A 17,030-nucleotide genomic window follows, 5' to 3' on the forward strand; every position below is an offset into this window, starting at 1 on the left:
TATGTACTTGTGTGTGAAGTCTGCCAATCCGCATTGGGCCAGCGTGGTGACTATGAGCCAAACCACTCTCATTCTGAGAGAAGACACGTGCTCAGCAGTAAGTCGAATATGGGTTATTAATTATGATGACAATAGACCAATAGGCGGGACCGAATCTATGATCTCCTGGAGTTTAATATTTTAAACAATTGCTCAATTGGTATACAGATACCAATTGAGCAATTAAGGCTTCATGTAGTCTATATAAAATATTGAGCCGTGATAGCCCAGTGGATATGCCCTCTGCCTCCGATTCCGGAGGGTGTGGGTTCGAATCCGTCGGGTGAAACTCGGGGCGTCAGTATAATATAACAACAATTTGAATTTTACAACATTGTATTCTTATTTGTTTTAAGTTTTCACCCATCACCAAATATGTAGATACTGTAACTTATACAGTAGGTATCCAACATTGGCGTTTTTTAACAAAATTAACTGTTGACCGAACAACAATTTATCGATAAGCAAATTTCGTTCCGTGCCAAAACAGGTTCACAAACAGGTATGTTGACTATAAAATTATGTCAAAGAAATAACGCCCTTAAAGTGAAGTTAATTTTGGTTTACGGTAAAATAAAAATCAGTGTGTCTGCGATACTTTGGATTTCACTTATAACTTACATTATCGGTAGAAAGTAACAACTTTTTAATGAATACAACCAAAGAATACAACCTATATTGCTTACTACAGTTTTTTTTTTATTTTTTATTATTTGATACACAGAACAGAAAACGTCAAAGCAAACGTTTTTAGCAAAATATCCGTGACTAGACAAGTTAGCTATTGACTGCGATCTCACCTGATTTTTTTTTTTTTTTTTCTGATTGTGTAAGTGCCGTAGGGCCCGTAGGCTCCTTATGGGACCTCAGCAGCGTCACCAGGGGGTTTGGGCGAGCGTAGAAACATCGCCTGATAGGGCCCGAAGACAGAAGCAGAATAGATGGACGGAACGACTCTGTTAGGGCGTCTCCTCTGAGACTTGGACCTAATTACCAAAAAATTGTTAGATATCGTTTTTGGTTAAAATAAATAAATAATAGATTAAAATAAATGTACACAAACAGTCAGTTAATAACACAAATACCCATCACCGTGTGGAAAATGGAACTACCTATCCAATACTTTACAATTCACAATACAAAATTTCACTTTTTTACATAATTTGAAATGTTTTTTTTTCATACCAATGGCACAATAAAGAAAATGATTACTATACATAACGGAATATAATAAAATTCCAAGTTTTAGTAATAAATAGGGATAAAAACCATTCTGCGCCTCAGTTTCGACGTGTTAGTAACATTTAGATAGTATAAGATCTTTGTTTATTGTTAGAAATAATATAGAAGCCAGTTTTTGAATTTTAAACAATTTTAAAACTCCTTATGTATATAAATGATTTTTGATTTAAAATGCTGCAACAGACAAATAATTTTAAATCAGTATTTGAAATATTTTCGCTGCCGAATAACTGCATCTACAATTTCAATGTTCTCGGTAAAGCCGGCTCGAGACTAAGAGAAGGAGCCGCTCTTCGAGTTTTTGCTACTCTTTGTGAACGCCGACATGGAATCCCAACAAAATGTTCAACCCGAAGCTCTTAGAATAATATATACTCGTTTACAACCTGAAATAACTAGGGCTAATTGAAAACCTGATTTCAATACATGGCAGAAGAAGTGTAATCAAATCCTCCTTATATTTTTACTTTTCATAAACCTACGAATGTAAGTTTGTTTGTTAGTGTTACTAATGACGTAGCTACCCAGGGGCCAGGTGGTGCAATGCCACGGGGCCCTGAAGCTCAGGGGGCCCTCGAACTGAACTGACAAAATTTTGAAAATCGAAAAATAACTGATGATAAAGTAGCATTTTTTGAACATATCTATTCATTATTAACCCAAATTCGGCTCACTGCTGAGCTTGAGTCTACTCTCAGAATGAGAGGGGTAAGGCCATTAGTCCAGCACGCTGGCCTAATGCGGATTGGCAGACTTCACATACGCAGAGAATTAAGAAAATTCTCTGGTATGCAGGTTTCCTCACGATGATATGAAGTTTGAACACGTGATATTTAATTTTTAAAATGCACACAACTGCAAAGTTGGAGGTGCATGCCCCGGATCGGATTCGAACCCACGCCCTCTGGAATCGGAGGCAGAGGTCATATCCACTGGGCTATTACGGCTATATATATCTATACTAATATTATAAAGCTAAACAGTTTGTTTGTTTGTTTGGTTGAACGCGTTAATCTCAGGAACTACTGGTCCGATTTGAAAAATTCTTTCAGTGTTAGATAGCCCATTTATCGAGAAAGGCTATATATTATACCCGTATTCCTACGGGAACGGGAACCACGCGGGTGAATCCGCGCGGCTTCAGCTAGTTATTAATATGTTTAGTATTTTTACTTGATAAAACCTAACTAGTAGGTACAAATAGTAAGTACTGGGGCCCCATTTTTTATTTGCACCAGGGCCCTTATTTACCCAGCTACGCCACCGAGTGTTACGCTGGCACGCCCAAACCGATTATAAAAATTATTTCACTAGTGGAAAGCTACATTATCTGTAAGTAACATAGAATATATATTATTTTGTTCCGTATTTGACCACGGTAACAGGAATTACGCGGGTGAAACCGCGGGCGCTAATAGAGATATATAAATTGCGTTTGCACATATTGTTGAATTTCTCCTAAAATTACGCTAACTGATCATTCGCTTGCGCATAAACTGACTCATAGTGCTAAATAAATATACAAATATTATAACAGGTATTTAGATAGAAAGTAGGAATACTTACTTTAGAATTTCAAAAATTTTCCGTCTTACGTAAATATCTCAGAATTACTTTAAGATGATAAACATACTAGATACGCGCGAAAAACATAATTTACTCTGACATAACCCTTCTTGCAGTCGGGTAAAAAATAAAATACACTTTGTTACAAAAATAGACACATTTTTTGTGCAGGAGAGATTTACACCAATTTACACAGATTTACACCTACTTTATTTCATCAGAAACTAAAGCTTTACGAGTATTTACTATTTACGCAAAACTACCTACCACTAAAATACGAGGTGACATTTACGCGAATGGAATAACTGTTTTTGGAATACCTATAATAACATTAAGTCCGTTATAAATCTGTAAAATTTATGCTCATTTTAAAAGGACGATGTCCAAATATTTCTACCTTTCTTTCTCAACACTATATTAACCTTATTTGTTGTTATAAAGTTTTTTTTTTTTTTTTTTTTTTTCTTTAAAAACATTTATTTTAAACACGTTAAACCGTGATTGTGTAGTTTTCACAGAGGGGTAACATAAAGTGAGGCAGGTCCTAAGGTAATTGGTCTGTGTATACAAATAAGTCACAGAAAAGTATCAACCAAGAAAAGCTCAGACGAATTATATAACTTAAAAGGTACAAGTTTTTGGCCATACGCAATATAAAATATTTGCACATACATGCATATCAAGAATATCTCTTTGTATTGTTTATTGAGTTAAGAAATTTTCCACATTCAGTTCTGAACGGTAAAAAATTCTAAATTCATTTATTACATTAGCTATTAGTTAGGCTTAGTTCACAAGCACATGAAATGTGCTATACGAATAGGGTAAATGAATATAACGTTCACAAAATATAATGGTTCTGTATAAGTGTATAACTTAACTGTGTAATATAGAGAAATTTGTCTTGACCACCAGACGTGAAAAAAAAATACGAAAATGAAATGGATCTGGGAATCGAAACCGAGGCAATGAAAACGTTTATTACAATGACGTAAACATCACTACGCCAGAGAAATAAGAAGAATACAGAATAGAACAGGTAAAAGTATATTTAACTATCTAGAACATCGTCAAAGTTGCTACGAGTCCTAAAAAACATATTATTATTTGCTCACACGAAGTGTGCCAACCAAATTTATAACACCTAATAAAAACATCGTGGCATCGATAAAAAGCTTTATTTGTTTATTCCAAAACTTTAATATGGATAAGTAAGCTTTTACCATATAAAGTGTATTGTGTTAAGCAATAAACTAAAAATCTGTTTTCAGAAGTCATCTTCTTGTCGTTATTAAATTTTAAGTGCAATTTCAATTTTTGTTTTCACATTTTAGTAATTGTAAGTTTAGTAATGTAATGGGGAACTACTCGTAGAATCAATAAAATATAAAATTTAAGTGAAACTACGTTTTATCAAGTGTTACTTATTTACACCAAACAATCAAGCTATTAATTTTTTTTTTGTCTGCCTGTTTGTCCGGGTTAATCTCTAGAACGGCTGAAGCGATTTTAACGAGACTTTTACTGGTACATTGAACGATCATGGAGCAACATGTAGGCTACTTTATATACCGGAAAAATAACATGACTCCGGCGGGATTTGCGATTTGAATTTCACGTGGACGAAGTAGCGATCGTCCGCTAGTATCTAATATTGTTAGGTAACCTATGGTCTGGTTGGATTGGAGCCCTGGGAAATGGGGTGGGCCCTAATGTGAGACGCTACATACGTTGACACATTAGCACCGTGTCATATCAGGGAGACGGAATCAAGACCGGGAGCTGCAGCAGAAAAAGTTGAAACCGGTAAGTAGTAGAAGTACCTCTCTGACTGAGAGTCTTACATAATTCCAAACCAGTTTAAGAATAACTTAGTAGTTATTCTACTACTATAGTATGCGCATTATCATCTGAGTCGTCCGGTCATAAAAGTCAAAAAAGATAGGAATGTGCAGCGCGCCTACCTGCGCACCCTAATTATCGATAAACGGCTACCTGCGCACGTGCTAATGATGAGTCAATAATGATTTGGACGATTCTGATTGGTCGGTTTCTAATGTAATTGCATTGCGTATTTTTTTTGCTATAAATGTGTTTACTGCAATTAAATAAATACATTCATGTGTTACTCGTTGCGCACTATGGATACTAATATATAATAAATTTGGCAGAAGACGAAGATTCTGATGATGAAGACTCAGATGAAGATTAATTTTATTTAGTTAATAATTATATAATATGAAATATGTATTATATTAAATCAAATATTGTTAATTTTTTTAATTTTGTGAACAAGATACGATAATAAACTTTACTTATCGATAATATGTCTTTCATTGTTACACCCTTCACTAGACGGCTCCATAAGACCCATAAGTGCAAGCGAGATAGATATAGAGAAATGATTTATGGCCCTAAGACTCAGTTGTTAATGCTATTAGTATAGTTGTTAACTTAGAACAGATTGGCTATTGTAATTTATCCCTTTTCTATTATTTGTCCACCATATTAATTCGAACGTCGAATATCTGAGTCATACAATCCGAAACTCCAAATGTGACCTGCTCCAGCTTATCCAGGGAATAATAAAGGAAAAATAAAGCCCTGGTAGTAGTACATCTTGACTCAGGAACTTGTAGTAAATAACGCTAATTTAGCCTCAATGATCATAATCTCCGATAGGAGATGGCATTAGAAGAAGAAGATATTAATTCTTTTGTTTTATTTGGTGAAAACAGGAGAAAGTGCTATCTTCCATTGCAATAGCGTTCGTTGAAATGTGCAACTACACTCAAATGTGGGATATAAATTGCAAGATAACTAATTGATTCACGAAGACTTTTAGAACACAGCTGCGCGAACATTACTTTCTAGAGAAAGTGGCAATGGATTTACAATGTGCATAGATTGTTCTGACTTAGTGTTAGACTCAAAATAATAAAAAATAGTATAAAAGACAGTAAAAAGTAAAAACTCAATTTAATTACTGCCCAGTTTTAGAAATTTACTTTTACATTATATTATTTTAAGTATTTTTTTATTGTTTCATGATTTACCTATTATTTAAAACGTGGTAACGCTTGCCAGACTTAATATATTTTTTATTTAAAATAAATTTAATAAATGAGACTTATTTCTATTTACTATTAAGTGCGATCATTTTTAAATAGATTTTTGTTTGTCTGTCTATTTGTCTCTTTTTGTTGATTTCAATGGGATTTACACTATAAACAATGTATATGTACTACACAATAGGGGTTATTAGTCAGTATTCACTCCGTTTTATTTATGTTTTCTCGTATTTTATATATTATATAAAATAATCACTTTACAAAAAATAACTCCAAACATGAACGATGATGAACATGAATGTTAAAAAAAGGTCAATCCCATTTTTACCCTCGTAGGAGGAGAATTTTGATATTAAAAACTAATAATATTTTTCTGGTAGGTAGTACACGTATCAGTTTTTGCAAATGAGAACGAAATTGAGAAATGAAGAACTTTCCATAAAAAATTCAACCCGTATTTCACCCCCTTCTGATTTTATTCTCGCGACAAAAAATATTATATAACCTTCATCGTTATGTTATTCGTTTGATTATGGTCTTAAAACTTGCCAAGTTTCTTTTGAATTCATTCAGTAGTTAGTTTCAGGTCAACAAAAAGATGGACAGACAGACATACGAATGGACAGACTGACGGTCAGACGGGTTTTATTATTACCTCATTATATAATGTTAAATTCTTCCACGGTCTCATATTTCTCTATACCAAAATTAGCCATACTATAATTAATCGGCGCAGTGGCCTTTATATTATTACCTATTCAATTTTTTTTTTTTCAACATTTTCCTTTATGCTCAGAAATTGAATTTTGCATGGTAAGTAGAAGTATAATGAAACAGGTTTGTTATAAAAATTACCATGCCTATACTTCTATACTAATATTATAAAGAGGAAAACTTTGTTTGTATGTTTGTTAGTAATGAATAGGCTCAAAAACTACTGGACCGATTTTAAATATTCTTTCACCATTCGAAAGCAACATTATCCACAAGTAACATAGGCTAAATTTGATTTTGGAAAAAAATAGGGTTCCGTAAGATATTTGGGTTTTACGGACACAAGGTATAAAAATTCAACCAGAAATGTTACTCATTTTGCGTACGCTGCCTAAACTATAAAATATAGAACCATAAAATGTTAAAATCAAATTATTAGTTAATTAATTAGGGTAGGGGTAGGGTAGGGGTTGAGGTAGGGTAGTTGAATGTTTACATCGAGTTTTACGCGGACGAAGTCGCGGGCGTCCGCTAGTATGTAATAATTTATGTAATACACCATTTATGTAATATTTTTGTTTTCTTTTTTAAAAATTATGTAATGATGATGAGAGACAGCGAAGCCAGACTTACCTAATTTTAGGAAGCAACATTTTTTTAGCTGATGTGTCAATATAATAGGTAAATACTGTAATCGATTATGAAGTTTAGACTGTCGTGGATTTGGAAGGTAGCAGGTTTCAAGGATCCAGATTTTTGTTATGCAAATTAGGGTAGCGATTGACCATGATCTAACCTGATGGTAAGTGTTGATACAGTCTAAGATGAGACACGCTTGCCTAGAAGGTAATTCACTCTTGTATTAAAGATACACACAGACTTGGGAAGTGTATTCCAAACCCTAGCCGTGTATGAGAAAAAAAGACGTAAAGCGTTTTGTACGAGTCCTGGGGACATCGACAGCATAGGATTAAAAACCCACCAGATGTCTTGCGGTGCGATGATAAAAAAGAAAAAGTGGTATGACGTCGAATAGCTCCTGAGCACTAATATAGATCCTCAATTATCCAGGTATAAAACGTGGCTAGTTACCACTCTACCGGCAAAGACGTACCGCCAAGCGTATTAGCGTTCGGTACGATGCCGTGTAGAAACAGAAACGAATGTGGATTGTCATCCTCCTCCTAACAAGTTAGCCCGCTTCCATCTTAGATTTGAGTCAAGGGCTAACTAGTAAAAAATAAAAAATAAAAAAGGAGAAACACTCGTGCCGTAGGCGTTACCGGAGAGTTTGGGCGAGCTCAGAAGCAACGCCTGATGGGGCCCAAAGTGGAATGTCATGCTATTCGCCGTAGGAGAGTCGCTCACCCATTTGTTTCTTCTTAGCTGCCTCATTGTGTGAGTGGTTAGCCTATGTGGTTTCGCATCGTGAGGTCCTGGGTAAATATTCACGGGATTTGGGGTTTTAGTCGGTAGAGACCGGCGTAACCTGTTTGCCTCCTGACTAAAAGGTACCCAAAGGTATTGAGGAGGAAAAGGTTATGTTATACGTTAAGTATGAAATAGGTTAAGTCGGGAAAAAGAACAAGATTTCCGTATTGTACTTGACTCTATAACATCGTTTTCCAACCTGTGATCCGCGGACCCCTAGGGCTCCGCGAGTATGTGTATGGGGTTCAACTGTGTCGTCTCTGGACCATACATAAATGCTAATATCTCGTAATCGCAACGTTTACTTAAAGCGAGCAGATTTTTTTCTTTTCAAATGAATGACTGACTAACACAGATATTAGAAATGATGCAAACTTGCTTGCATATGTTTTTTTTATTTTGTTTACCTCTGCCTTGACACACTACAGGTGAAGCAATATTTGAGGGGGTCCGTGAAAACAGTGCTTGATTTCCTAGGGGTCTGTGGCTGAAAAAGGTTGGGAAACGCTGCTCTATAACATACAAAATGCCTTGGGTTCAAAACGCCTATTAGTTACAACAATTAAGTACTTCTTACAGCGTGCCTACTTACTGTTAAACACATGTCTTGACAAAAACAAGACACAGTACAGACAATGCACTAATACGGCCTTCCTATGATTTCATTATACGTATATATTTCATTGTACAATGTATACAGTGACGTACAATACCTAGGTCAATAGTGGATTGCCTCGAATTTGATAGCCGAGCGACAATCTAATTATCTCGCTTGCTAAGCTTTGCCTCTTCTTGTATATTGACTCTGTCATATTCATCAGCCTCTTTAACGGCGCAATACCAGGGCCAAGCATCCTTACAGGAGGTTGACCCACATTGGCGTGCATAAGGTTTTTAACTATAACTTGTGCGCATTAGCTTGACACCTGGCTACCAAACATAGTACAAACGTCATAAGAGATGTCAAATTATTAATTCGCAAGAGCAGCAGTTTAGACACTATACGCATAAGCAATAAATGGAAAATACCTTTTAAAAATGTTCGTATTGAGTCCTCAGGGTTAGCAGTGCAATACTGAATCTATGAAGTGCCAAGTGTTGACCCACCTCGCTGCTTCAATGCGGGTTGGCGGTCTAAATACTAGGTATGCACCACCACTGCAGCAACGTGGCAGTTGACTCTGATAATACTCTGATAAATAAAATTAGCCTAAAATACCTGTATCCCAACTATATGCTAACATATATTTTGTGAACAGAAATAGGCAAGTCCCAGTCCCATGTCTTTCGTCCCAACGCAACGAAAGAGATATTTCCTGTTACGCTGCTATTGGCTGGGTTTGTCTATTTTTCTTCACAAGATACGTATATTCGGATGTTAGGCCCTTTGTAATTGACCTAAAAATACGTTAATGCCTTGCATACATACTAAGACATATTTCGTGATGAGAAATAGGCAAAATACCAACCAATTGCGGAGTAGTCCCAGTCTCATCTGTTTCATCCCAGATATTTCCTGTACTATTGATTGGCATTTGTCTATTTCTATTCACAAGATACGTTTAGATGGATGTTCCGCTGGTCGATCATTTGAAAATGCAAAACTAAAAGGACTTCCACAATTTGTGAGATAGGTTTCGTAAAAAATGTAGAAACACAAAAACAAACAATCCAAAACAAATTTACCTAACTGTAATGAATTTCACCTAGAGAATACCAAATCGCCTATCTAAAATGTGTATGAATAAATAATAAGCAATTGCTGTCCGTGTCTCGCTAAAAAAATCAAAAACTTGACCTTTATTTCCTTGATTTTGTTTAATATTAATAAGGGGTAGTAAAAATATACATCGATACTAATATTATAAAGCTGCAGTTTGTTTGTTTGTTAGTTTGTTTGATTGATCGCGCTAATCTCAGGAACTACTGGTCCAATTTGAAAAATTCTTTTAGTGTTAGATAGCCCATTTATCGAGGAAGGCTAAGGCTATATATTTCTACGGGAAACGGTTCATAAAATCGATGTTTCTCTGTGTACACAACTATTTTGAATTGTAGAATTGTATTGTACAATTCAAAATAGTTGTGTATAGTGTAAGGACACGATATATTTATTGCTGTTAAATGTGTTCGATGTGTGACTTGCAGCGACTTTAAGTGCGATAAAAGCCTGAAGTAAAGCCGATTAGGAAACCACACTGTTAGCAGGCAGTTAGGCATTAACAATTGCTTCAAAATAATTATAAATATTATCAAGGTATCAGCCGTATCAATGATACAGGGCCCCCGGGCTACAGGGGTCCCTTAAGTGTGAAAGTACCAAAAAGTAGTAAAACGTAATCTGGTGCTTCCCGGTAAAAACAGAAAAACCTGCAGAGTTTTCACTTCAGAAATTACAAAAGTAAAAAAGGAATCTCCTTTTTCCCTGGTTAAGCGTAAGCCCAAAAGTTGGAAACATACATTCATTTATGGCGAGCATTTTTATAAGAAATCTTTACCCTTAATTTGGGCCTCCAATTAATTTTGATACATGGCTCCTCCAAAGCACGCTACGCCACTGCAAGGCAGCACGAAGTTCATAGGATCAGCTAGTATTATCTAAAGATGGATAACCTTGCTACGAGTGTCCACTTGAGTCTTGACGCGAACGCATCCGTCACATAACAGCCGCTATGTAAATAACAAACAATGCCGCGCCGTCATGTGACCTCAGTCATGTGACCACTATAATGGTTCGTTCTCCGACCGACCTCCCAACCCCTTTTATCTCTATCAATAAAGGATGTGAAGATCAGAACTCATTGCAAAATTACTCTCGCAATAGATAAATGGGGAATATTGTTTTCGCTTGCGGATAAACGGCCTCGTAGAGTCGTAGGTCCGTTGACAGAATCAGTTGAAGAATGTCATCATCCTATGCTTGTTTTAGAGCAGCGTAGTGGGTATAAGGGATCATTTACACGAGCAGCATGATGCCAAGGGCAGAGACGACCGCTACCGACGACTGCAGTCGATGACGTGGCTGCCATCGAAATGGCGTCGACTGCCGCTGAAACGCCGTCAACTGCCCCTGTGAATGAAGCTGTAAATATCTGGGTATAGGGGAAAAGCGGCCTATCCTATTAAAACATTCTAGTTATTTAAACCTAAAAACAAGATTTTACCAAAGAAGAAACATTTTTTGAACCGCCATCCGCCATTGGTGTTATGACAGATGGAGATGATAGGTATCTATTGCTTTTCGAAAAAGTCGCCAATTTCACTAAATTCCTAGATATGCTCCGAAACGTAGAAACGAGTTGGTTAATATTAAAACCAAAATTAAAACAGACAGATATTTTCGCAATAAACCTATGTTACGTAGTAGAAGATATGACTATGATTATGATAGTTGTAACGGTGTAGGTATAATATGTGACTTCTCATTGAGCGTCACACTCCGATAATAATTTAGCGACTGGGGCGGAACGGTGTCTCGGTGCCCTCACGACTTGTGTTACTAACATCCTTGACTGGGGTCACAGGACGACACCAAGTTTTGTCACTCACACACCTGAGATTCGAACCCGGCCTGTTTGACTATCATGTTTTGGTCGAATGTCAGATTGGATTATTTCCACTGATTCTATTCAACCACTTTTCACTTAATGAAAAGTCAAGTGTCTCTTTCACCTACTTAGAAGGCTGGTATTATCGAGTATCCTGCAAAAATACAGTAGATTGCTCTTTAAAAAAACGTAATTATTACACAAGAAAAAATTTTGAAAATCCCACTTCACTTATGAATCACAAACAAAAATCATAGATAGACGACACGTCAACGTTCTAACATTTATTTTTATATTTAATTTTACATTCTGTCTGTCATGCTGTATAGTGTGCAAGAAAGTAAAGTCAATTAGTATTATTAGAGATGCGCCGACTATGATTTTTGCCGATTAGCCGACTAGCCGATTAGTCGGTTGCAAAGATGCCGACTAGTCGGCCGATTAGTCGTCAATGCCGATCACAGGTCGGGGATTTCCGTAAAGCTATGTTTAGATACAGCTGATTTAAGCGCAATTCGCTTGCGAGTGTATCGATGTGTTTTTCTTAATTGCTTGCTGATATAGCTGAGCAAAAGTAATTTTTCCAAGCAAGTGACATGATAAATATTTTTTTTGTACTATTAATACTATTTTTGTTAATGAAAGTTAAAGAGTTGTTTTAAAATTTAATCATGACAAAAAAAAATCTTTAGTAAAGATGTTTACCTCCACAATACATAATATTATTAAGAAATACATACAAAATAATAAGCCGACTAGTCGGTGCTTTTTGCCGACTAATCGGCTTTACCGACTAGTCGGCGACTTTGCCGATTAGTCGGCTTTACCGACTAGTCGGCAACTAGTCGGCGCATCACTAATTATTATCAGTAAAATCACCACGAATCTTTGACTTGCAAAGAGCTTTTTACCTATATGTATTATTTATACCCGAGTGTACTCGGGGTAAATAAAATCACCTTCAAAACAAAAAGCTATTCTCTGAATATAACATGAAAAGGTTATGCAACGCCTGACATCTTTGATGCCAAGCAGCGGACGTCGACTTTAAAGGCCCGCATAATGACTCTGCTATTTGTATGCAGTAAACATATCAAACTGAGTAGATTATAAAAGCAAATCGCTTGTCTTCGCTGCCCTGATACAAAATACACATACCAAATTTTGTTTGTACACCTACCTATGATTGCATAATATTATCTAAGTAGGACGACAGACATAAGAGAGCTAATAAGAAGGCTCAGAGTCACACAGGCGATGGAACGTGCTAAGCTCAGAATATCTATGCGTGATCCAATCAGAGATGAGGAGATCCGTAGAACAGTTAAAGTCACCGACATAACTCAACTAATCCCGAGGCTGAAGTGGCTTAGGCGGGGTACATAGTCCGAATAGCTAACAGCCTTGGAGGCCCAAGGTGCTGGAATGACGACCCTGCGACGACAGTGTCGGTCAACTGACAACATCAAGCGAGTCCCAGGGATTCGCTGGATGCAGGCGGCTCAGGATTGTGATGTTTGGAAGTCGCTACAAAAGGCAATGCTATCCTGCAATGGAAGTCCATCGACTGATTTGATAATGATGATGATAATGAGGACGAGAGAGTGCGATATCCAGATCTTCCTCATTTTATAAATGCTGAATATTTTTCAACTCATGCTCCTACTACAGGTAAGTTCGTTATGCAACTATTTGGATTTGATTTTCGGAGAGAGTCGATTTCAAGGATCCAATCCCTCAACTTAACAATGCGTTTCTTCTGTCTTGAAGACCCTTTACATAATACATAAAACGTTGTGCGTTAGGACATGTAGGTACTACACTACGTCCAAAGGCTACGTCTTCCGGGAATTAAAAAAAACTATACTAATAGGTATCTATTATACTTTTTTTAAGATTAAGAAATCGGGAATCGGAACTGGAGCTATGTTTTGCATAACTCGCAAGTGCGAGTTGAGAGTTCACCTCGATCTTTCTTATTTTATTAACCGACTTCCAAAAAGGAGGAGGTTCTACGTTCGGCTGTATGTATGTTTTTTTTTTTTTTTTTTTTTTTTTATGTATGTCCAGCGATAATTCCGTCAATTGTGGACCGATTTTGAAAATTCTTTTTTTGTTTTGTAGGGTTTACTTCCAGGGTGGTCCCATTTTTTTTCATGTCAGGATCTGATGATGGCATCCTGGAGAAATTGAGGGGAACTTTCGAAAGTTGTAAAGACGGCTAGTACGTTTGTTAGTGTTTTCATAAGGTATTTTAAACCACTACAACTTTATGAAGGCTGGAGGTGGTCTGATGATGGAGCCGACACACAGACGATGGAACTCGTCAAGGATTTACAGCAGTCACCCTTTGTTTGGGCTTGATTAATTTGTATTGATGAGTACTTTCCACCTATATGGGTTGTGACTGTATTAAGGGTCTGGTGATGAAGACGAGGGACAGTGAAGAGAACTCCTCGACGGTTCACAGTAGCTACCTTTTGTTTGGACTTGATAATTTTGTATTGATAAGAACTTTCCACTTAGATAGGTTGTGACGGTACACACGCAGTGGGTATGCTAACACTAAAAATAAAAAAATAAAAATTTTAATAAAAAAAATTCAACCGACTTCCAACTCAAAAAATAACTTTAACTAAAAAGCAAAAAATAACATCCTACCTATGTGCTACCTTCTGATCAGTTTGAAGGCGGTGCCAAGCTAGTGTCGTGTTTTAATTAAAGCTGTTTCTGGAGTAACCACAGAAATTTTGTAGTTTAAACGTATTTAATTAAAACATCACTGGCTTGGCACCGCCTTCAAACTGATCAGAAGGTAACACATAGGTAGGATGTTATTTTTTGCTTTTTAGTTAAAGTTATTTTTTGAGTTGGAAGTCGGTTGAATTTTTTTTATTAAAATTTTTATAGGGACAGGATTCAGGAAATAAAGGCGATTTCGAAACTCGTACTAGCGATATCGTTACAGTAGTTATAGCGACTAGCGTCAATGATGCTGAATCATGTAGTGAACCTTTGTCATGAGTAAATAAGTGGTAACATCTTTCCGTCCCCGATCTCGAATCTCTGTTGAAAACAGTGCTGCAGAGAATCCCTTATTGGCATAAGCGTATATACAAAATATACACAGAAAAATCAATATAAACAGTAGAAGACATGTTTCAGATGCCAGCATCCATTAACACAGTAAACGAAATTTCTATATTTTGTGTCGACTCTCCTCAGCAGCATGTCACCTGGGCCCACCCTAGGAAATAATCCTAGATACGCCAATGCTTATTGGGCCATTAACCATTAGCCTACAGCTGGCAGAGTGTTCAAATTCAAGATACATTAAAAATTTATATATTGGACATTCAGTCATCCAGACACAAGATGAAAAGAAAACTAAAAAAATAGACTGCCATGTCTGCTTGTAAAAATGCATGTTTTGCTTGTAAAAAAATCTTACGCCTTACATTAGTTGTAAACTAAAATTGCACTCTGTACTATTTGTTGTGTAGTTTTTCACAGGCGCTAATAATTATGACGAGATTAAATGCAAATAACTATCATTAGTTGTAATACCTAATTTAATATTAAAAAGTTGATATACATTGTAATTAAAATGTTGTTTTACTATTCTACTAATTAAATTTAAAAAAACATTCAATGCCTATAAATAAAATCGGGAGTAGTACAGTATAAATAACATCTTTAATGAATTATGAATGTTTAAAAATATCTTGTGTAGGTAGGTATATTTACTCAATTTTATTAGTTCTTATCGCGCTAGACCTTGAAGCACAATAAACTATAAAGAAATGTGAGAGGTACTCAGGCTCTTATTTGGACAATTAATATTTACTTACAACGGCAAATAAATACGCATACCTATCATATTACCTATCTATCTACCTGCTACATCGACCTATAAAATGAATTTTAAGACTAAGAATTCTATTTTAATTTATTAATTACCAAGTAAGAATGTCAATATTCATAGGTACCTCAACGGTTAACCCTTACCTTCCTCATAGGCCATAGGTTAAGGGTACAAAGCTTAGGTAAGCCGTTTAGGAAATAATATTGTATTTTATATTATACGCATGCGACTTCGTCGCGGTATAATAGATTCCTTAATGACCATGGATTTTTCGAGATAAAAAGTAGCCTATATGTTAATCCAGACTATAATCTATCGCTACTTCAAATTTCAGGTGATTTGGTTCAGTACCCGAGACGTGAAAGAGTAACAAACATTCATACCATCAAAGTCATCAGGTTTTAACGAATCTCGGGAGTCCATGGATTTTATCGGGATAAAAAGTAGCCTGTGTGTTAATCCATAGTAAAATCTATTTCCATTCTAAATTTCAGCCAAATCGCTTTAGTAGGAGCAGTGTTAAAGAGTAGCAAACATCCAAACAAACATACATCCATACAAACTTTCGCGTTTATAATATTAGTAGGAAGTAGGATAATAAGGCAACTTAATTCTACTTTTTAATTTTGACAACATTGTTGTGTGTACTATACCTGGGACCTGGGACCTTAGACTGGTCCTATAAGTATTAGTAGCACCTTAATATTTTGGTTAGGAAGTTTCAATTCCTGTAGGTGGAGTCTTTTTCATGAAAGAAGTCCCACGGCTAAAACCTGAACTAAAATTGACAGCGCCTTACAAAAAATTTTAATAAAAAAAATTCAACCGACTTCCAACTCTAAAATTAACCTAAACTAAAAAGCAAAAAATAACATCTTACCTATGTGCTACCTTCTGATCAGTTTGAAGGCGGTATTTCTCTATTTGTTTTATTATCTTATTCTATAATACCTACCTACCTAGATCTTACGAAGACACCCATTTTTATCTCTTCCAAAATATTTATTTTAACTTAAAAGTTACTGATTAAATTAGGTGATATTTAATTTTCACACAGGAAAAACCCAGTTAGAAAATTACTCACTTGAGAAACAAAATATACGTAGGTACTTAGTCGTTTAGACGTTTAGCCTTAGATGCCTTCTTAACTATTTATGATCTAATTGTAGTGTTTGTAAAATGTGCTCTTAAAATCCCATGAATATGATAAGCTATCTGTATTTACTTAAACAGCTACTATGTAAAGAATGCATTTTGCAACTTATGCTATAAAAACCATAGAATCCGCTCGTATACCACAATAACTTCCAAAATCTGTCGCGGAATACCTAGTGAAAATGAAGATATTTTTTTTGTTTTTCTTCGTGTATTTGGTGAGTTTTAATATAATGTAAAGACTTGCGATTATGATGCGAGTCTTGGTCGCTTACTGTGTCTATCATAAAAAGACTCAAAGTCACTCAGCGGGCGATGGAGCGAGCTATGCTTGGGGTTTCTGTGCGTGATCGAATCAGAAATGAGGAGATCCGCAAAAGAACCAAAGTTACTGACATA

The sequence above is a fragment of the Bicyclus anynana genome, chromosome 12 (assembly GCF_947172395.1).
Source record: "Bicyclus anynana chromosome 12, ilBicAnyn1.1, whole genome shotgun sequence".
Taxonomy (NCBI): domain Eukaryota; kingdom Metazoa; phylum Arthropoda; class Insecta; order Lepidoptera; family Nymphalidae; genus Bicyclus; species Bicyclus anynana.